This window comes from Scyliorhinus canicula, chromosome 8 (genome assembly GCF_902713615.1).
Source record: "Scyliorhinus canicula chromosome 8, sScyCan1.1, whole genome shotgun sequence".
Lineage (NCBI taxonomy): Eukaryota > Metazoa > Chordata > Chondrichthyes > Carcharhiniformes > Scyliorhinidae > Scyliorhinus > Scyliorhinus canicula.
The window spans coordinates 155,562,487-155,583,267 of NC_052153.1; the positions used below are offsets into that span (position 1 = coordinate 155,562,487).

The 20,781-nt window shown below is 50.0% G+C and overlaps 1 protein-coding gene across 2 annotated transcripts in view; it reads left to right on the forward strand.

Annotated features, from left to right (window-relative positions):
- sv2ca (synaptic vesicle glycoprotein 2Ca) overlaps positions 1–20,781 on the forward strand; it is a 315,141-nt gene that overhangs the window by 27,059 nt on the left and 267,301 nt on the right. The gene's annotated exons all lie outside the window — the stretch shown is intronic.

The window sequence follows — 20,781 nt, forward strand, 5'->3', positions numbered from 1 at the left end:
TGCACATGGTTCGCTGGGCTTCCCAGACATCTGACACACCTGTCCTCACCCCCAAAGAACCGGCTCATCCTTGTCCCCGTCATGTGAGCTCTATGCAGCACCTTAAATTGAATGAGGCTCAGCCTCGCACACGAGGAGGAAGAATTGACCTTCTCCAGTGCATCCGCCCACGTCCCGTCTTCTATCTGCTCTCCCAGCTCCCCTTCCCACTTGGCTTTCAGCTCCTCCCCTGATGCTTCTTCCGCCTCCTGCATTATCTTGTAGATGTCTGATATCTTCCCCCCTCCGACCCAGACCCCCGAGAGCACCCTATCACTCGCCCCCTTACTGGGGAGCAGGGGGAACCCCTCCACCTGCCGTCTAGCAAATGCCTTCACTTGTAAATATCTGAACATGTTTCCCGGGGGGAGCTCAAACTTCTCCTCCAGCCCTCCCAGGCTCGCAAACCTCCCCTCTATAAACAGGTCCTTCAGCTGCCGTATGCCCACCCTGTACCAGCTCTGAAATCCCCCGTCAATGTTCCCCGGGATGAATCTATGGTTCCCTCTTATTGGCGCCGCCAACAGACCTCCCATTTCCCCCCTATGTCGCCTCCACTGCCCCCATATCTTGAGGGTGGCCGCCACCACCGGGCTCGTGGTGTACCTCGTGGGGGGGAGCGGCCATGGTGCCGTTACTAGGGCCCCCAGGCTTGTGTTGCCACAGGACGCCCTCTCCATTCGTTTCCAAGCTGCCCCCTCCCCTTCCATCATCCACTTGCGCACCATTGACACATTAGCCGCCCAGTAGTACCCCGAAAGATTGGGTAGTGCCAGCCCTCCACTGTCCCTACTCCGCTCCAAAAAGACCCTCCTCACCCTTGGGGTGCCGTGCGCCCACACGTAGCTCATGATGCTACTCGTCACCTTTTTGAAGAAGGCCCTAGGGAGGAAGATGGGCAAGCACTGAAATAAAAACAAGAACCTTGGGAGGACCGTCATTTTGATTGACTGCACCCTCCCCGCCAGCGACAACGGTACCATGTCCCACCTCTTAAATTCCTCCTCCATCTGTTCCACCAGCCTGGAAAAGTTCAACTTGTGGAGGGTCCCCCAGTTCCTTGCCACCTGCACCCCTAAGTACCTAAAGCTCTTTCCTGCTCGCTTGAAGGGGAGTCTCCCAATACCCTCTCCCTGGTCCCCCGGGTGTATCACAAAAACCTCGCTTTTGCCCAAATTTAGTTTGTACCCCGAAAAGTCCCCAAACTCTGCTAATAGTTCCATTATCTCCGGCATTCCCCCTTCTGGGTCTGCCACATACAGCAGTAGATCATCCGCATACAGCGATACTCGATGTTCCTCCCCTCCCCTAGTCAGTCCTCTCCACCCCCCTGAACCCCTCAGTGCCATCGCCAACGGTTCAATCGCCAGTGCGAAAAGTAGGGGGGATAGGGGACATCCCTGCCTGGTCCCTCGGTGGAGCCCGAAATACTCCGACCTCCTCCCGTTTGTCACTACACTCGCCGTCGGGGCCGAGTAGAGCAGCTTCACCCACTTAATAAACCCTTCCCCAAACCCAAACCGTTCCAACGTCTCCCACAGGTACTCCCACTCCACCCTATCGAATGCCTTCTCCGCGTCCAGCGCTACCACTATCTCAGCCTCCCCCTCCACTGCCGGCATCATAATTACATTCAGCAATCTCCGCACGTTCGTGTTGAGCTGCCGCCCCTTCACGAACCCCGTCTGGTCCTCATGGATTACCCCTGGCACACAATCCTCTATTCTAGCTGCCAGGATCTTTGCCAGCAACTTGGCATCCACGTTCAGAAGCGAGATAGGCCTGTAGGACCCGCACTGCACGGGGTCTTTATCCCGCTTCAATATCAGGGAGATCAGAGCCTGCGACATTGTCGGGGGCAGAACCCCCCCCTCTCGCGCCTCATTAAAGGCTCGTACCAGTACCGGTCCCACCAAGTCCACATTTTTCTTATAGAATTCCACCGGGAACCCATCTGGCCCCGGCGCCTTCCCCGCTTGCATCTGACCTATTCCCTTGACTAGCTCCTCTAGCCCTATTGGCGCCCCCAGCCCTTCTACCAGCCCCTCCTGGACCCTTGGGAACCTCAATTTGTTTAGGAAGTCCTCCATTCCCCCTCTCCTCGTCGGCGGCTCAGACCGATACAACTCCTTGTAAAAATCCCTGAAGACCCCGTTCACTTCTTGCCCCTTCTGCACTACCTTCCCGCCCCTCTCCTTCACTCCCCCAATCTCCCTAGCCGCATCTCGTTTGCGAAGCTGGTGTGCCAGCATCCTGCTCGCCTTTTCCCCATACTCATAGACCGCACCCTGTGCCCTTCTCCACTGCGTCTCTGCCTTCCTGGTGGTCAGCAGGTCGAACTTGACCTGCAGGCTGCGCCGTTCTCCCAGCAGCCCCTCCTCTGGTGCCTCCGCATATCTCCTATCCACTTCCAATAGCTCCCCCACCAGCCTCTCCCTCTCCTGCCTCTCCTTTCTTTCTCTGTGCGCCCTTATGGAGATCAGCTCTCCCCTGATCACTGCCTTCAGGGCCTCCCAGACCATCCCCACCTGCACCTCACCCGTGTCATTCAAGTCCAGATAGCTCTCAATGCTCTTCCGGACCCTTTTACACACCTCGTCGTCCGCTAACAGCCCCACATCCAGCCGCCACAGCGGGCGCTGGTCCCGCGCCTCCCCCATTTCCACATCCACCCAATGTGGTGCATGATCAGAGATCGCAATGGCTGAGTACTCAGCTTCCCGTACCCTCGGGATCAGCCCCCTGCTCAACACGAAGAAATCGATTCTGGAGTACACTCTATGGACGTGGGAGAAAAAGGAATACTCCCTCGCCCTCGGCCTACCAAACCTCCATGGGTCTACTCCTCCCATCTGCTCCATGTACCCCCTCAGCACTTCTGCCGCTGCCGGCCTCCTATTGGTCCTTGAGCTCGATCTGTCTAGCCCGGGGTCCAGCACTGTGTTAAAGTCCCCCCCCATGATCAAGCCCCCTGCCTCCAGTCCCGGAATGAGGCCCAATAGGCGCCTCATAAAACCCGCGTCATCCCAGTTCGGGGCATATACGTTGACCATCACCACTTTCTCCCCCTGCAGCTTACCCTTCACCATCACATACCTACCCTCCTTATCCGCCACCACCTCCTCCGCCACGAACGACACCCTCTTTCCCACCAGAATCGCCACCCCCCGGTTCTTTGCGTCCAATCCAGAGTGGAACACCTGTCCCACCCACCCCCTTCTCAGGCGAACCTGGTCCACTACCTTCAAATGGGTCTCCTGTAACATTGCTACATCAGCCTTCAGTCCCTTCAGGTGTGAGAATACCCTTGATCTCTTGACCGGCCCATTCAACCCCCTCACGTTCCAAGTAATCAGCCGGGTCGCGGGACGACCTGCCCCCCTCCCCTGCCGATTAGCCATGTCCTGTTCCCTGCTCGCCCCGGGTCGACCCTCCCCTTCTGACCCGCTCCCCATGGCGATGTCCCCCTCCCCCCACCTCTCCAGTCCTCCACTTCTCGTTTCTGGTCTTTTCAGCAGCAACCCGGTGTCCCTCCCTAACCCCCCTCCCCCCCCCAGGCTAGGACCCCTCCTAGCCGCGATGTACCCTCCATCGTACTCCCGTAAGTCAGCTGGTTCACGCTGACCCGGCTGCTCCTGCCACACTCCGACTCCCCCCGGCTCGGGGGGGGGCCTCCCCCCCCTTGCCACTCCTCCCTGGCCCCGCTCCAGCGCGGGAAAGGTCGCCATTGCTAGCCACGCCCCGCACTCCTCCCCCCCCCCCCTCCTCTGCCCCGCGCGCGGGAAAACAGAGGAAAGCCCGCGCTTTCGCCCTGCCACACCCCACCCCGCCATCTTCAGTTCCACCCCCGTCCCCGTCCATGCCTGTAAAGAACCCCCCCTAGGAGCCCATATCCCCGATCTGCTCTCCCCCCCGTCCCGCCTCCCCAACTTAACGTCATAAATAACAGATAGATAACAAATAACATTGTACTTAACAGTCGCCCTCTACCAAACAGCATAAATAACCATAAATAACCATGAATAACCACAATAACAATAACTAAGGGAAGTTGGCAAAGGGGGAAAAAACATCAGAAGAAAAACCACAGCAAGAGTTCAAAATCCAAACAAAGAATTCAGCTGAAAGTACCCGAGCGGCTACGGCCGCCAAGTATCCCCTGGGTCTAATTCGAGTCCAGTTTCTCTTCCTGTACAAAGGCCCACGCCTCCTCTGGGGACTCAAAATAGTGGTGTTGGTTCCTGTAGGTGACCCACAAGCGCGCTGGCTGCAGCATTCCGAACCTGATCCGTTTTGCATGTAGCACCGCCTTCGTCCGGTTGTACCGGGCCCGCCGCTTTGCCACCTCCGCACTCCAGTCCTGGTAGACCCTCACCGTCGAATTCTCCCACTTGCTGCTCCTTTCCCTCTTGGCCCACTCCAGCACTCTTTCACGGTCGCTAAGTCGCTGGAACCGCACCAGCACCGCCCTCGGGGGCTCATTTGCTCTTGGCCTCCTAGCCATGACCCTGTAGGCCTCTTCCAGCTCCAGGGGCGAAGGGACGGCCCCTGCCCCCATCAGGGAGCTCAGCATTTCTGCTACATATCCCGGGAGGTCTGACCCCTCCAGGCCTTCTGCCAGGCCCAAGATCCTCAGGTTCTTCCGCCTCATTCGGGTATCCAGCTCCTCAAAACGGCTCTGCCATTTCAGGTGGAGTGCCTCGTGCACCTCTACCTTTCCCACGAGGACCGTGGCCTCCTCCTCCCTCGCAGTCATCTCCTGTTGCAGCTCCCGAATCGACGCCTCTTGGGTCGCCTGGGCTCCCATCAGCCTGGTGGTCGTCGCATTCATTGACTCCAAGAGCTCCATTTTCAGCTCCGTAAAGAAGCGCAGGAGAGCGGCCTGCTGCTCCTCCGCCCATTTCCTCCATTCCTCGGGTGCACCACCGGCCGCCATTTTGGTCTTCTTCCCCCGCTTTTTTTTGGGAGCTGCTGTTGCTCTCTTTACCACCCCACTCCGGGTACCGACCATAAAGTTGGTCTGGTTCTCTTCAGGGATCCTTCCCCCACCGGGATTTGTCCTTACAGCGCCGTTGGGGCCCTCCAATCGGCCCGAAAACACCTTTGTAGCAGGAGCAGCCAAACGTGCGACTTAGCTGGTCATAGCCGCAACCGGAAGAGCCACTCTATCATTTTCAATAGTTCAGCTGAAATAGACTCATGTGGGTTGCAATCCCACGTGCTTGACCTAATTTGTTGGGAAACTTGGAAGACAGATGCTAACTCAATGGCTTGTTTAAAATGCTGTTGACAAAAGAGCTGTTGAAACCTCTGAGTTCCCCAGACAAAATCACGATTTCCCCACTGCCAGTGCGTCACCTAGTTAAAATCACCGCCCTACACTCCATATGTCAGCCACTTTTTAATTCTGATGTGCAATATTGTGCTTCATCCATATTGCATTCCATTTGCCACTGCTGTTAGGTAATTTAGACATTCTGTGTACCCGAACCGGCGCCGGATTTTGGCGACGAGGGGCTTTTCACAGTAACTTAATTGCAGTGTTAATGTCAGCCTACTTGTGACAATAAAGATGATTATTATTACTGCTTTCCTATTAACAGAGTTTACCTAGTGAGTTTTCTACATCCTCGACTGCCTCATCTGTCCTGATTGTCTTCACGGATTGGCGTTGTCTGCCAATTTCACTAATTTGCATTAAGTTTCTGAGTTCAAGTCATTAATGGAAATCAGAAACAATGGAATTCCAACAGCGAATCCTTGGGTAGTTAATTGAATACTTCTCTCTCTGCTGATAGCACTCCTCGAACAAGTGCCCACTGCTTCCTACCCATCAGTCAATTACTCAGCCAGAATTGACTCTGACTTTGTGCTGCATTCATTTTATGTAGTGGCCTTTGCTGTGGAATATTATCAAGGACTTTCTGGAAACGTTTAACATTGTAATGCTTTCCACCACCTACTGAGATCTGACCGAATTAATTCGCCATACTTTTTAGACATATATTTTTCATGGTTTCAAGCTTTGTTTGAATTGGCTAAATTAAATTGGCTATTTAGACAAAAAGGAAATTATTACGTACATGTTACATATTTATTTATAATTCTTATACACATAATTATTATTGTGCAAAAGTTAACAGGGAAATGGGATGCACAGATAACATGAAGTCGTTAACATCGCAATACATACATCCCTTTCTTTGTTTCACTCAGTTTCACAGTTGTATGGCCAGCAAAACAGTCAAATGACACAGTGCCATGAAAGCAAACAGCATTTTCCTACAGTGGCAGGAATACTATTTATGGCAAAATTTGAAAAAAAAAGGAAAAGAAAGCTGATTTTCTGTTGTGTGCACATGAATAATTAAAGGCCTAAAGAGAACAGAATGCTAGGCCTTATCTATAGCGTGCAGAAGACATTAATGGGGAAGCTGGGCATCTTCCTGCTGTGTGAATCGTCAGCACTGAGGTGAAAATGTCTTCAGCTAAACAGAAAATGACTGATTATAATCCCAAACAGTTATTGCATAGAAGTAAAAAAATAATAGGAGCTATGTAGTCAGTGCATAACGTTCCAAGGCTCCTATTTGGTTCAACACAGGGTGCAGGAGGATCTTTCATGATTCTTGTGATTCTTCTATCAAGCCTGTGTCCTTAGTACACCCCGCTACAGTGGTGAGAGCTGTGCACGTGATTTGCTGCCCCCCGCTCATACCTCTCACACGCATCTACTACCCCCTGAAAGAACCCGCTCATTCTCGCCCGAGTCATATGCTCAATGTGCACCACCTTAAACCACCTCAGAGTCATCCTTGTACATGAGGAGGTCTCATTTACCCTACAGAGTGACTCACTCCATACTCCCCAATTGATCTCCCCTCCGAAATCCGCTTCCCATTTCTCCTTGAACCTTGCCACCCGCTCACCTCCCTGCTCCCCCAGCCATTTGTATATATTTGCTCGGTCATTTCAGAGGGGGTAGTTAAGAATCAACCACATCGCTATGGGGGTCTGGTGTAACATGTAGGTCAAACTAGGTAAGATTGGAGACTTCCTTCCCTGAAGGACATTAGTGAATCAGATGGTTTTTTTTCACAACAATCAACAATGTTTTTATGGTTATCATTATACTTTTAATTCCAGATTTATTTTAAATTCAAATGTCACCATCTGGCATGGTGGGATTCGAACTCAGGATCCCAGAGCATTACTCTGCATCTCTGAAGTCCTAGTCTTGTGCCAACACCACTACGCCACTGCTTCCCTTGAAAAATCATAAGGGAAGGTGGGGTGGGGGGGGGGGGGGGGGGGGGGGGGGGGGAGAGGGGGTGTGTGTGGGGGGCGTATCCACAGACTTCCCATCCCTCTGGCATTTTGCCAATGGTGGGAATGTGGATGGTGATACTCCTGCCCAGAGGTCAACCATGCCATGTAAACTGGCCAATTAATGGCCTCTTCCCATTGCAGCCAGCCACCTGGGAAAACATCTGGTGAAGCCTGGCGTTCTTTCTGTAGGTTTGGCAGGGTTGCAGAACGGGAAGGCTGGGAAAGAGGGGGGCCTTCCTAATCACACATCCTGTGGCCCATGGGGGGCCTCTCGGGGGCAAGGGCCTCCCCCACACAAACCTCGCCTCAATCCTCACCAACTACCACCCCACCACTTTCCTGACTGGCCCCTCTCTGATCTGAATTGTGTCAGTGTGATTGACCGACAGCTCTTGGAGGTGGGGCTCTCATCGCTTAAAAGGACAGGAGCCCTGACAGCAGCCCATTAGCTGCACGATCAGCAAAGAATCTGTCCCGGGCTCCCCCTAGTGGCCAAGTTTGAGTTGCCCCGAGATCACTTGTCCATTGTCAGGACCACCGCTGCCCCAACACCTTCCAGTTCCATGAATTTGTCATAGAATTGGTCAGCACTGTAGCCATCTGCCTGAACTGAAACATGTTTTATTTTTGAAATTGAAATAAAACCATGTACAAGCCTCATTAAACCCATTAATGTGTTTAAATTGATCGTGTTATGAATTTCATGGCGGAATATTAACTGAACAGAACCACAAAAGGAGCCCAGTTGCAGGTCAGAACCGTTTGGTAATTCGAGTGGGCTTTATCATGACTGTTTAACTCAGCCATGACATTCATATCCCATTTCCAAGTTTCCTGACCATCATGAAGATGACTCTGACTCTTGTCAGTGACGGCTCTGAATTTAAAGGGACTCTGGTAGGAGTCAGAATAGCTGCAGGAATGCTTGCTGCTGAAGGATACTGAAGGGAAGAAGATGGAAGAAAGATTGGGAAGAACTATTTCTTGGTTCCTCATGGATAGTGATGGAGCAGCTGATGAGGGAGCAGATCGAGGAGTCTCCAGAGAAGGACAAACACTCTGAGGATACACTGTCACATGTCTCATGTGCGCTCTCCACCAGCACAGACTTACACATATCAGTGACTACTGGGGTAGAGATAGCTAGGTTGCCATGTGGAAGGATATATATTACACGTGAGGTGCTGGAGAAAGGATAGCAGTAAGAGTCCCTGTCAGAGGGGTCAGGACACTCCAGATTGTACTCAGCCAGAGGTAGATCATGAGCCTCAGGGGCAACCCTTGAAATGGAAACTTCTAGAGCAGCAACAAGAAATAACACCCTAAGACATAGGAGCAGAATTAGGCCACTCAGCCCATCAAATCTTCTCCGCCATTCAATCATGGCTGATACTTTTCTCATCCCCATTCTCCTGCCTTCTCCCCATAACCCCTGAACCCCTTATTAATCAAGAACCTATCTATCTCTGTCTTAAAGACAGTCAGTGATTTAGTCTCCACAGCCTTCTGCAGCAAAGAGTTCCACAGATTCACTGCCCTCTGGCTGAAGAAATTCCTCCTCATCTCTGTTTTAAAGGATCGTCCCTTTAATCTGCGATGGTGTCCTCTGCTTCTAGTTTTTCCTACAAGTGGAAACATCATCTCCACGTCCACTCTATCCAGGCCTCGCAATATCCTGTAAGTTTCAGTAAGATCCCCCCTCATCCTTCTAAACTCCAATGAGTACAGACCCAGAGTCCTCAACCTTTCTCTCATATGACAAGCTCTTCATTCCAGGGATCATTCTTGTGAACCTCCTCTGGACCCTTTCGAAGGCCAGCACATCCTTCCTTAAATACGGGGCCCAAAACTGCTCACAGTACTCCAAATGTGGTATGACCAGATCCTTATACAGTCTCAGAAGTACATCCCTGGTCTTATTTTCTAGCCCTCTTGACATGAATGCTAACATGTATTTGCCTTCTGAACTGTCAACTGAACCTGCACGTTAACCTTACGAGAATCATGAGCAAGGACTCCCAAGTCCCTGACATCCTCAGCATTTCCCCATTCAGAAAATAATCTATGCCTCCATTCCTCCTTCCAAAGTGCATAACCTCACACTTTTCCACATTGTATTCTATCTGCCACTTCATTGCCCACTCTTGTAGCCTGTCAAAGTTTTTCTGCAACCCCCCATCTTTCTCAATACTACCCACCCCTCTACAGATCTTTGTATCATCTGCAAACTTAACAACAGTGCCTTCAATTCTTTCCTCCAGATCATTAATATACATTGTGAAAAGTTTCCAGAGGCAATGCAGACCCTTGCAGAAAGATTGGAGGAGCAATCTCTAAGTATGAGTGTCATTAAGTCTCGTGTATTTGCCCTCATGTCTACCTTCATGGAAAGAGTGGCCACCTGCATGGAGAATCAGGTGAGACAGGACACCAAGTGCTGTCTGACCCAAGCTAATGACCTACATACTGCAACTGCCATTTTACACACGATGGAGCAAACCTTTGCCTTGGCAGCTCAATGCCCAATTGATGCACAGACAGGGGACGGGATTCTCCAATAATGGGACTAGATCCACATGCCAGCGTTTCACTCTGGACTTTCCTGAAGAAAGTCTGAGTGATTCTCCGACCTGCAAGGAGCCAGCAGGGCCCCGCAGTGCTTCTCGCAGCTCTGGCTGCGGATACGGGCCCCGCACTTCCGGACGGGAGTCCTCCCATGCGCACAGCAGCAGCCTTCTGCGGCTGCCCCGTGGGACATGGTGGACTCAGTCTGCAGAGCGGCACCAGAAATGTAGGCCCCCCCCCCACTCGAGAACGCGTGCTCCCGTGAGTCCGTGACTCCCAATCGCCCCCCCCCCCCCCCGGCCGTCCATGAGGCTACCCCCTGTGATTGATCCCCCCGTCCCCTACCAGGGCGACTGCGGACTGAGTCCTGATGACCGATAGGTGGTTACAACCACGCTGGCGGGAACTCGGCCAGTTTTCTTTGGAGAATCGCAAGGGGGCCTCTGTCAATGGCCCTCTGCCCGTGCCACGTAGTTCGTGCACGCGCGATTTGCGAGCGATTCCCCCGGGACTGGAGAATCGTGGGATCAGCGTTGGACCGGATTTCGGTGTAAACGGGCATTCTCTTCCCCCGCGCCGATCGCGATTTTGGCGTGGAGGCTCGGAGAATCCAACTCGGGTACTTTCCAGCAATTGACTAGCAAGACAGTGCAATTGGTCAAAAGAGCGAAGATAAAGAAAAAGCACATGGCAGTGAGGACTCCCAGGAACCTCCTCAAATCTGAGTAGCCAACACTCACGCTCACTCTCATCATATTGACCTCTTTCACCAAACCCTCATGGCTCTTTCCTCCAATGTACTCACTCCATTTTCAACACACATTCAAATGTTTACATTCATAATTGTCTGCATTCCCTCATTGCAGAAGTAAAAGCACATGCTCTGGGAGAGGTAGTCCCGGTTCCCAGTCCTTGCACTCCCACTCCCCTCCTGGACAGGTAGGCAGAGCTCTACATGCTGCTTCCTGCCCCAATGACTGAGTCTGCCCTACAAAGGCACAGGTGGGGCAATCTTCGGTGAGACCCTCATGGTCATAGCAGGGAAATAGGCAGTCAACCTCCAGCTCAGCTCAAGCCACAGGGGTTACATCAAGTAGGAATATGAGGAAAATGATGGGAAAGGCAAACAATGTCAATGGTATTATGTTGGTCCTCGTTTCAATGAAGGAAACACTTAATTTGAACTTCTCAATCTCCAGGTCTGTAGTGTTGTCCATTCATGGTTCATCCTGGGCACTAGCTTTTAGGTGAATGATATGATCAGCTTGTTTGAAGAGGAAAGTGTCTACATGTGATGGTTGTCTGGTTGACTTTTGGAGTTAATTATGTCTGGAGGTGGACACAGGGTTTCAGATGACACTCTCAAAGGTGGCTCATGTGTCCGATTATATAAAGAGTCAGTCCTGGGTTTCCCTGGCAGACGACTGTGAGGCTGCAGGCAGCATGGCCACATAAGAAGATAAGAACTAAGAGCAGGAGGATGCAATTCAGCCCCTTGAGCCCGTTCTGTCACTCAATATAATCTCCTCTCGGCCCCAACTCCACTTTCCTGCCCGTTCTCCATAACTCTTCAACCCATTAATAATTAAAAATCTGTTCATCTGCTTCTGAAGTTTACTCAAATTCCCAGCATCCACCACACTCTGGGGTAGTTTTCCACACATTCACGACCCTTTGAGAGAAGTTGTTTCTCCTTATCTCTGTCTTCAATCTGCTGCCCCTTATCCTAAAACTGTGACCTCTCATTGTAGATTGCCCCACAAGAGGAAGCATCCGCTCTATGTTTACTTTGCCAATATTTTTTACCATCTTGTAGGTTATGCTTGCAATGGCTTCCTTTCTCACTCCCACAACATTACCTTTGGCATCCCAAGGATCCATCCTTTACTTCTCCTTTTAATTGGGGTGCTGTCCCTCGGAGACATTGTCTAGAAGCACAGCATTAACTTTCACTTGTGTTATGACACCCTGGGCAAATGTGCGGTCAGTTCCAGCCTCACCACTCCCGAAGTCACAACACAAGTGAATTAACCAATAATTCTTATAAGAATACCCAAGGTATTTGGTCCTTGGCTGCCCAATAATTTTTAAAGGCAGAAGTCGATCAATCCTTGACTAACAAAGAGGTCAAAGGTCATTGGGAGTAGGCAGAATGTGAAGTTGAGGCCATAATCAGTTCAACAATGATCATATCGGATAGGAGAGTGGTCTTGAGGTAACATGTGGCCAACTCTTTCTCCTAATTCAGATGTTCATGTATTTTCCACACTCCTTAAAACCTACCTCTGCAACCAAGCTTTTGGCCAGCTGCCTTACGCGGCTTGGTATCCAATCTTCATTATTGCATTCCTGTGGGATGTTTTTATTATGTTAAAGGAATTGTATAAATATAACCAGCTAATGTTTGTGTCATGTGAATTTGTCAAAAAATGCAGCAGTTCTTTGAACAATTGAAATCTTTCCCTTTGCCAGTCACCAGCTTCTTGTTAAAGCATTGCAGATATTGTAGTTCGGGTGGAAAAGTTTGAAGGGCCTTTCCAATGCTTTCCATACTGTATTGCTAGTACTCCACCTGGCTAGAGCTCAATGTTTGGTGCTTGAATACTTCACACTTGCATCTAATTTTAGTTGCCAAATTATTTTCAGCCTTGGCACTCTTCCTGAGGCCAGAGAACTTCCTTCTCAACTGCTGCTATTGCCCATGCATGTGGGGAGCTGCTTTGATTTTGTGGGTTATTTCTCATGCACATCAGTTCTCAGTGCAAGTTTGTAAGTGCCTCAAAATTGGCAACTGCCTCCGTTGTATCTCCTCCAACAATACAGCAGTTCACCTGCTGTGCCCTCATCAAAGGAGGCAATTCCAGCATTTGGCCGTTGATTCTCCCCGGCGGGATTTTCCGTTTTGCTGGCGCCCGGTGCTTTCCCGACGGCGTGGGGCTGCCCCACAATGGGAAACCCCATTGACCAGCCGCCATAACGGAGAATCCGCCAGCTGGTCAAGGCAGAAAAGTGGCGCGGCGGGGCGGAGTAGTATTGTCTTCTCTGCAGTCCGCAGAATTGGCACCATTGGTTGAAAGGAAATGTAAAAAACAGGGGCTGGATTCTCCAAATATGGGGCTATGTCCCCACGCTAGTGTCAAAACGCTGGCGCTTCACTCTGGACTTTTCTTAAGAAAGGGGCTAGCAGGGCCCCGGAGTGGTTCTCACAGCTCTAGCTGCGGTTATGGGATCCCACACTTCCGGTCAGGAGTGTGCGCATGAGCATGGCAGCGGCCAGCGGCGGCCGCCTCGTGCGACATGGCGGACTCAGCCGACGGACCTGGACCAGGGAAGAAGGTCCCAAAGATCGGCCCCGCACTGCTCAAAATTACCTGCCCGATAAGGCCCCCCCCCGTGATCAATCCCTCCCGCCACCAGGGTGGCCGCGGACTGAGTCCGCAGCCACCACCCAAGGTTCCCGACGGCTGATACATGGTTAGAACCATGCCATCGGGAACTCGGCCGGTTTCGCGTGAAGAATTGTGGGGGGGCCTGTATCAATGGCCCCCTACCCGTGCCACGAGATTGCGTGTGAGGGATTCTTGAGTAATTGTCCAGGGTCCAGAGAATCGTGGGAGTGGTGCCGGTCCCGATTTCCGGGTGAAGGGCCATTCTCCGCCCCTGCACTGAAAGCCATGTCGGCGTGGAGGCTCGGAGAATCCAGCCCCTGATCTTTCAGGCCTGCAGCCCTTTAAGAGATGCTGCACTCCTTATTCCCAACTCATTTCCAGCCATGGTATTCCATGCACATATGTACCTGTGACAATTGTGTACATTGGGCTGTGTGAAATGTTGCCCTGACGTTTATATTGTGACTCAAGAGCAGTTGATAGTATCTGTTGTCAATTATCATGAGCTTGCTTCTTTCATCTGATGTGCGAGTTGTGGTGTTTTGACAGTTGGAAAGCAACCCTGGGAGGTTGAGGCACAGTTGCAATTCCCTTCAGTAAGCAGAGCTGTCCAGCGTGCTGAAATTACCATCCTTTATAAACAAGGCAGCCAAGTCCATAGGGTGGAAAATAGATCTTCAATTAGAAATGAAACAAACTAGTGTTGCATTTTAAATGTTTCTAATCGTACACACCTTATGCAATGCTGTTTTATGTGTAGTCCAATAGAGATAATTATATTCTCATTAGTAAGGCGTAGATAATAGTAATAAAGAAGTACAAGATAGATTGAGGACGTTTTGCCTATAAAGCTGTCAAACAGATTATGTTAAAAATATAGGCATCCACTGCAAAATATTGGCCCCGTCCCTCAATCCTTCCCATTGGACTGTTTAACTTTTGATTATGTTATTCCCAGATAGGCAATTAAAGTAGTTATTTTTTTCAAAATCATTATTATTCGTACACTGGCATCTCCTTTCCTAATGATGTCTTTGGGAGCCCAAGAAAAAGCAGATGACCGTCCACAGTTATGTCAGGCAGCTTGTATTACTGGTTTATAAGACAATTCCAATGGGTTTGGCTGGTGTTTTTTGAACGTTTCTGGAGTATAGCACTTGGCTATTCCAGCATGACTCCTATAAATAAAAAAACTACATACATATAATGAAATGTGAGGAGGCAAAATAAACACCCATACGATATCATGTAGACTTGAAAGTCAACCGCTGGTTGGTGTTTTGGTGTAATATGTTATGGATTACCCTGTGAATGCACCAGAAATAGTTAATTCCATTTGGCAATGCCTGACCAAGATTTCTGTTGGGAGAAATAATGTCACTTCTTCCATGACTCTCTTTCATGGCAGTGGACAAGTGTGTGGAAATAGCATGCTGCGCAGGGCTTGAATCAAAATTCCTGTGCCAGCTTTTAGAGGTTTACAGCATGAAAACAGGCCCTATGGCCAAACTTGTCCATGCCATCCAGTTTTTACCTTTAAGCTAGTCCCAATTGCCTGCATTTAGCCCATAACCCTCTACATCCAGCTTTCCCATATAACTGTCTAAATATTTTTTAAAAGACAAAATTGAACCCGCCTCTTCTACTGCCTCTCGCAGCTCATTCCAGACACTCACCACCCTCTGTGTGAAAAGATTGCCTCTCTGCACTCTTTTGTAACTCTCCCCTCTCCCCTTAAACCTATGCCCTCTAGTTTTAGACTCCTCGACCTTTGGGAAAAGATGTTGACTATCTACCTTATCTATGCTCCTCATTATTTTGTAGACCTCTATAAGATCACCCCTAAACCTCCTCTGCTCCAGGGGGAAATGGCCCAGTCAATCCAGCCTCTCCTTATAACTCAAACCATCAAGTCCCGCTAGCATCCTAGTAAATCTTTTCTGCACTCTTTCTAGTTTAATAATATCCTTTCTATAATAGGGTGACCAGAATGGTACACAGTATTCCAAGTGTGGCCTTACTAACGTCTTGTACAACTTCAGCAAGATGTCCCAACTCCTGTATGTTCTGCCTAATGAAACCAAGCATGCTGAATGCCTTCTTCACCACCTGTAACTCCCCTTTCAAGGAGCTATGAACCTGTATTCCATTAGAGCACAAGCTACTATTTCACCAGTGGATGTGACATGTATCTGAACCTGTAACACCACAGCCATTGTGATAAACAAAGACCAAGCCAATTAAACCACACTGTGCTTTTGTGCACTTCAGAAAACCAATCTCCAAACAGGCACAACATTAAAAAAAAATCATTCCTTTCACCATGGGGCAACAGTTAACTAGGGCACAGCTTGACTGCGGCTGGACTTTCCCTTGTTTTCTATATTCACATCCTGACATATAATGGTTTGATTTTATAAATTATGTACACAGTTTGCTTCTGAAATAGTGTAGTGCCCTCAGATATAAAAGGTTTGTGATTTTCTTTGTATAGTTGCAGCAAGGTGTGTTTATTGTCCACTCAGTTCCCATGTAGTGTCATATATACCTCTGATTTTCTCTCTGCAGTTATTTTTGTTACGCTTTCCAAATAACATTTATCCTTATAATGAAAGTACATCACTATCAAATTCCAACGAGTCCAATCCACTGGCATAATCCAAGTTCCACACGGCTGGGAAATCAAATACTAGCTGTGAAAACAAGAAATTCTTCCAAGTGTGATTTTTGGTTAAAGCGATCATTTTGTGGAAAATCTAAAGAATTGACTGTAAAGGCAAGAAAGTTCGACTTAGATCATGTTTCCTCAAAATGCAGAATCGTTCGGAAAAATTATTTAAAAAGATAATGCTCTGGGACTTCTGGTGGCGGCCGTTGAGTGAGTTGTCGCACATAAGGTGGCTCCTGCCCGAGGTCATATTTTTTGGTCCTTTCTTCCCGTTTTACAGGGAAATTTCAGGGGGAGAAAGTGGGAATACTAAAGAGCAAGGTATTCTCCTTTGGCGGGGAAAGTCGGAAGGGTACCAGACGGAGTGTGTGTCAGATAAGGGGCACTATTCAGATGAGGGGGACTCAAGTGACGCAGCAGGGGAAAAGATGGTGGAGGGACTTATGACGTTGTTATCTACACAATGGTCGACCCAGCAGTTGGTCAAATTTCTTGCGGCCAAGATTAAAAACAATAGACACGTGACCTTAGAGGACATGGCGAAGGTGGCAGAGCAGCTTCGGGCTACCCTGGGAGGGGGGAGAGCAGAGACTGGAGGTGCAGAGTGCGTCAAACCAAAAAGTGGAGGAGATGGTGACCGACCATGAGGATTGGATTGCCTCGTTGAAGGCAGAAATGATGATGATGGTGGATGGTCAGAGAAAGTTGAGGGAAAAGGTCGACAGCTTGGGCAACCACTCAAGGAGGCAGAATCTAAGGATCGTGGGGGTGCCCAACGGTGTTGTGAGAACGAGGGCCACGGACTATGTGGCCAAGAAGGTAGAGAGGTTGGTGGGGGAGGGGGTCTTCGACTACCCTTTCGAGGTGCATTGGGCACACTGGTTGTCGAGGAGGAAGCTGAGAGCCGGGGAGTTCCCGGCAATTATTGTGAGGCTGTACTAGTGCTTCTTACTAAAAAATGTATTTGCTCATGGGATGTGGGCATCGCAGGCTGTGCCAGCATTTATTGCTCATCCCTAATTGCCCTTGAGGGGCAGTTAAGAGTCAACCACATTGCTGTGGGTCTGGAGTCACATGTAGGCCAGGGCAGGTAGGTTTTTATGACAGCGGTTTCATCATTAGACTTTTTAATTCCAGAATTTTATTGAATTCAAATATCACCATCTGCGGGATTTGAACCTGGGTCCCCAGAGCATTACTCTGGGTCTCTGGTTTACTAGTCCAGTGACAACACCACTACACCATTGCCTCCTCAGAAAAGGAACGGATCCTGAAATGGGTGAAGCAGATGCAGGAATGCACCTGGGAAGGCCACGCGGTTTATCAGGACCTGAGAGCGGAGCTGAATAAGCATAGGGTTGGGTTTAATAGAGCAAAGGCAGCTCCATTCAGGAACAAGGTGTGGCTCGGGATGTTGTACCCTGCTTGCCTGCGGGTCACACATAGGGGAAAGTAGCACTACTTTGATAATAATAATAGCTTACTGTCACAAATAGACTTCAATGAAGTTACTGTGAAAAGCCCTTAGTCGCCACATTCCGGCACCTGTTCGGGGAGGCCAGTACAGGAATTGAACCGGCACTGCTGCCTTGTTCTGCATTACAAGCCAGCTGTTTAGCCCACTGAGGAGCTAAAGGTTTCCTCCCACAATCCAATGGTGGATTGGCCTTGCTAAATAGTCCTTAGTGTCCAAAAGGAAAAATGGTTAGGAGGGGTTACTGGGTTACGGGATGGGGTGGGCTTAAGTGGGGTGCTCTTTCCAAGGGCCACTGCAGACTCGATGGGCCAAATGGCCTCCTTCTGCATTGTTCATTCTATGAGAAAGGGTATGTTTTAGTACACAGTTGTTCAATATGGTTTTGTAAGTATTGCCCACTCTGTATTGTTAATTATGTTGAAGATGAATTTTGAAATTTGTATTACTTTCCTCACTGCGTTTGGGGGTGTTGGTGTTGGGAATATTAAAATGTGTTGGGCTTGGTGGGCAGCGTGGGGGAGGCAGGGGGGAAGAGATGCGGGATGAAGGAGCTTGGTGTGATGCGGTGACAAGGAAAGGTGGGGAATAAGGGGGTCACGTTATAAAGGAAGAATATCCTTTGTCTTGGGTGGGGGTCACCATGCTGGCAGTTTTGCTGGTTAATGAAAGCAGAGTGGGGGGGAGAGTTGTGGTGGGTTATGGGGGAGAGCAGGGAGGTTGGGTTTTTGTGGTATGGGCTGCACAGAAGCACAGAGGTTATCACATGCCTACATGTGACAATAAAGATTATTAAAATTAAATTAAATTATTTTCTGGGATTTTCTGGTTTCTATGCTTTGGGCTTGGGTTGGGAGGGTGGGTCTGGAGCATGGGGGAAAGTAGCTGACGTTGAAGATTTAAAGATTTCTTGTTGGAGGAGATGGTTGGAGGGGGATGATAGCGGCCATCTTGAGGCGACCCAGGTGGTGGGGGAGAGGATCCTGGGGATATGGTTGATCAGGGGAGAGGGGGGTGTGTGGAGATTGGTCTCATGGAATTTTAAGGATCTGAATGAACCAATCAAGAGGTCCCGTTTCTTCCGCTCATTTACAGGGCTTTTAAAGAGCTTGAAGGCAGATGATGTGATTTTTATGAAGGAAACGCACCTGAGGGTGAAAGATCACACGAGATTGAGGAAAGGTCGGGTGGGGCAAGTGTTTCATTCAGAATTTGATATGAAGGCGAGGGGGGCTGTGGTGTTAATTAGTAAGAGAGTGGCTTTCTCGGAGACTAGTATAGTGGGGAACTCTGGGGGTAGAGTTGTCATGGTGAGTCGGAGATTGGAGGGGGTGCACATGATATTAGTGAATATCTATGTTCCCAACTGGGATGACGTGGATTTTGTGAAGCGGGTGTTGGCAAAGATAATCGGTTGATTATCAGGGAAATTTTAACATTTTTCTGGATCCTAAGTTAGATTGGTCATACCCCATGTCTATGAAGGTGTCGGCGATGGCAAGGGAATTGTTAGGGTTCATGGAGCGAATTGGGGGGAATAGATCCGCGGCGGTTTGGGTGACAAAGTGCGAGGGAATATTCGTTCTTCTCGCTTGTATATTGGGTGTATTCCCAAATGGATTTCTTTGTTATGGACAAGGTGTTGTTGGAGGGGATGGCTGGGGCAGAATATTCAGCAATTGTGGTGTTGGGTCATGCGTAGATTTGTGTGTGGAAAAAGAGGGTTCCCAGCGACCGCAGTGGAGACTGGATGTGGGATTGTTGGCCGGTAAGCGGGTGTGTGAGAGGTTAAGGCAGGCTATACGCACCTAAGTTAACTTAATAAAAGTTGAACTTAATAAAAGTGTCAGGTACAGTGACACGATGATTAGCACTGCTGCCTCACAGTGCCAGGGACCTGGGTTCAATTCCAACCTTGGGTTATTGTCTGTGGTGTTTGCACATTGTGGTAGTCACCACTGATGTATATATTGTATATAGAGGATGTTGATATAGGTGCTTTACGGTAAGGCCCCTGTACTACAGGTACAGGGGTAGATCCCTGCCTGCTGGCTCCGCCCAGTAGGCGGAGTATAAATATGTGTGCTCCCCGTACAGCAGCCATTTCGTCAGCTGCTGTAGGAGGCCACACATCTCAGTGTAATAAAGCCTCAATTATTCTACTCTTGTCTTTGCGTGATTGATAGTGCATCAATTTATTACACTGAGTTTTCAGAGATGGACCTACGCATCAAGCTGGCTCGCCTGCAGCTGCATCCTCAAGCAGACAATGCCAAAAAGGACTTTGAACATTGGCTAGTCTGTTTTGAAGCGTACATCGGGTCTGCGCCAGACACAATCCCAGAAGCACAGAAGCTCCAGATCCTTTACACGCGGCTGAACTCCAACGCCTTTCCCCTCGTCCAGGACACGCCGACCTACGCAGAGGCCATGGCGTTACTGAAGGAAAACTACGCTCAGCGGACTAACAAAATCTACGCCAGGCATCTTTTCTCCACGCAGCGCCAACTTCCTGGTGAGTCGGTGGAAGATTTCTGGCGCGCCCTGCTCGCCCTTGTTAGAGACTCTGATTGTGAGGCCATTTCGGCCACGGAACACACGAATTTGCTGATGAGAGACTCATTTGTTACGGGCACAGGGTCTGACTGCATCTGCCTGCGCCTCGTCGAAGGGGCCACACTTGATCTCGCGGTGACCAAAAAACTAGCGCTCTCACTTATGGTTGTATCACGCAACATTCAGGCCTATGCCCCCGACCGCACGGCCCACCCCGCCTGTTCATCGTGGACTCCGCAGACGGCTGCCCCATCGTGGACCCAATCAACAACCGCCCTCAGCCAGCCCCATGCCTGTGCCACGCAGCAGCCAGCTAATCCCGGGGGGCCCAAATGCTACTTCTGTGGGCAGTCAAAACACACCCGACAGTGCTGCCCGGCGCGGAGCGCCTTCTGCAAGGCCTGTGGCAAGAAGGGACATTTCTCTGCAGTGTGCAATGCCCGCTCAATCGCCGCTATTGTCCCGGCACCCCCCACGTGCGGCCAGTGGACGCCGTCGTCTTGCTCGACTTGCAACACGTGCGGCCCTTGGGCTCCGCCATCTTGTTCCTCCCAGGACCAACAGGCGCCACCACCTTGCCTTCCTCACGACACGTGCAGCCCCAGGGCGCTGCCATCTTGTCGCCCCCACGACATGTGCGGCTCGTAGGTGCCACCATCTTGCCCGACTCAGGCCCCCTGCCCATCGGGCACCTCATCAGGCCACTCATCGCCTGCAACCACCGACGACAAGCCGTGTCTTGCCTCGGCCACGGTTGACCA